Consider the following 2,779-nt stretch of genomic DNA (forward strand, 5'->3'; position numbering starts at 1 on the left):
TTGATAGAAATTGTGCTCAAATCTGTATTGTTAAAAATTCAGTATCAAAAAGTTATGTTTTTAATCAAAATGTCATTTATATTTTTTAAATTTTTTTAAACAATGCCTTGAAAAGTTTATATTTATTTATTTTTTTTAAATTTATTGGAGTAACATTGGTTAATAAAATTATATGTTTCAAGTATACAATTCTTAATACATTATCTGTATACTGCATTATGTATTCACCACCCAAAGTTAAAATTTAAAGCTCATGCTTGAAATAAAGAAAATTTGCAATTAAAAATGAGAGAGCTCTTTGCTGTATCTACTGCAAGGATGAAGACCATTCTCAGCAATCAGTCTGTTGACATTTCAGAAAATGTGGACATCTCTCTGAAGAGATAGATGCACAGTTATTGTGAAGGGCCCCAGAAGCACCCCACGAAGCAATTTCAAACACATCAATGTAGAGCTCAGTCTCCTTGGAAAGAAATAAAAAGAGGTTCTGGATTGACAAATGCTGGGGAAATAGAAAGGCTACTGTTCACACTATCTGTAGTCATGTACAGAATATGGTCAAGAGTATTACACGGGACTTCTGTTCCAGGATGAGGTCTGCGTATGCTTACTTCGCCATCAATGTTGTTATTCAGGAGAATGGTTCTCTTGTTGAAATTTGAAATTTCTTGGGTGAAAATACATCTATCCACAAGGTTTGGATGCGATCAGGTACTGCTTGCTCAGTATCTCAAGCTCAAAAACATCAGCTAATTCTTGAAGGAAACAACATTGAACTTGTATCGAATTCATCTGCTTTGATTCAATAAGCCACAACAGTTAAAAACAAGATATCAGAAAAATTTTGGATGGTATCTATGTTTCTGGAAAAGGAACAGTTCAGCAGGCTAATGAATAAGGTCAAAGTTGCCCAGCTATAGAAACTCCAAGACGTCAGATGATTCCTCAGACTTATGTGTGATATTTTAAAGATGTGTATTGAAAAAAAAAATTAGAGAAATGTACATGAACAGTTTTCACACAATAAAGCAATTTAATTAAGAAAAGCTCTGAAAATATTTTATCCATCAATTGATAAAAATATAAACTGAATTTTTAAAAAACAACCTACTATGTAGTTAAAAATAATTGAGCATTTTCAGATTATAAAATAATGTTTATATATCCATAACATTTAATCTAGTTTTATAGCACTACATGTTACAAAACTTCTCAGTTGGAATTAAGAAATATCTTTTAGGAACTTATGAAGTGTAGCATAAGTGCCTAATAATAATAAGATTTCTAATTATAATGTAAGTGCTTGACATTAAGCTTTTGATTGCTGAGGCATCTATGTCAAAGGTATTCATCTGTATGACACAGTTACTAGCAAAACACCTATAGAAGGAACCAGATGTCCCTACCCATGAAGTTTCTCTTTTAGAATGCCCTGGGTGACCTAGATAACTGACCCTTGAGTGATCCCATTTCTTCCTTCTTTGCCCCAATTCCTGCTCTTCTGCTTCAGATTCACCAGTAAAGAGTGAAATGTGAAACCCCAGGCATCCTACCCTTGAACTCTAATAATGGAAGAGCCCTAGGTCCTTGCTACCTCCTTCTCTTCTTCCTACCTGTAACTTTGTTGTATGGTCCTCCTCTGTGATGTGTACATTCCAGGATTTGAAATAAAACTTGTGAATTCTCTGATGATTTTTGCTGTGTGTCCCGCAATCATGATAAGACAATAAGGGCCAATCCAGGCACAACATCTGCTCTGGGCCTAGCTATGTACTTCAGGTATTCCTAACCAATAGCATCATTATCAATAGGATGATACTGACATAACATCAAGACAATAAGATTTCAGTTATTATTGATAATAACTTATACTGTTTCTTAGAAATTTTAAAGAATAATAATTTTAAGACTGAAAAATTGTGGGGGTTTTTTTTGTATTTTGTATATTGTTTAGTGGAGCCGTACAGTCTAACATCTTAAATTATATACTAAATTTTTGTTGATTTTTGACAAAAATGTTTTCAAGAAATATTTATATAGTATCTTGCTGAATTTTGGACAAATAGTATCAATGACTTGTTAGGAAGATGGACTGGAGTATCAGAAAATTTTTCTTTTTGTTAGATTTCCAGTTGATTTTCTCTATTACATTCTATGGCAGGGAATTCAACTTTTTATGAAGAATTCAATCAAAGAACTAAATTAAGTAAATAAATTTAAATCATTTACCAATAAATGTTCTATTTATGAAGATAAATCACAATCATCACATATATGTAGCCTATCTGTATAGTTGAGAATTGTGATAATGAAACATGGAAGAATATTTGAATTTTTATTGGCAACTTCTTTTTCTAAAGCTAACATTGCAGGTTGGAAATTCTGACAAAGCTTCAAAAGTTATTTTAAAAATACATAATATAGCGAAGATATAAACATTTACTTTTGAAAGGAAAGCATTTACTTTTTAAAATAAGCTGATTAATAATAAAAATGGTCACACATATAAAAACGAACCAGTAGGAATAATCAAAGAGCAAAGTAACTATAGGAAAAACAAAACAAACAAAACAAAAAGATATATGGCATACTTTTTGAAACAAATTAAAGTAAATGCTTATTCTGAAAGGAAAACTATTGGATTTTCTTGTAAATTACATGAAATTATTTTTTGTTTGATTTTGAACAAAAATTTTGAACAAAAATTAAGACTATAATGGAATTATAATTTATTCAAATATATGAAAATGTAATACTTTTCCAAAATATACTTATAAAA

At 30.4% G+C, this 2,779-nt stretch overlaps 1 pseudogene; it reads left to right on the forward strand.

The window, feature by feature from the left end:
* The first annotated feature begins 318 nt into the window (after positions 1-318).
* LOC120591162 (60S ribosomal protein L9-like) lies at positions 319-898 on the forward strand (annotated as a pseudogene).
* Positions 899-2,779: the final 1,881 nt, after the last annotated feature.

Source organism: Pteropus medius, unplaced genomic scaffold (genome assembly GCF_902729225.1).
Source record: "Pteropus medius unplaced genomic scaffold, Ma_sr-lr_union100, whole genome shotgun sequence".
Taxonomy (NCBI): domain Eukaryota; kingdom Metazoa; phylum Chordata; class Mammalia; order Chiroptera; family Pteropodidae; genus Pteropus; species Pteropus medius.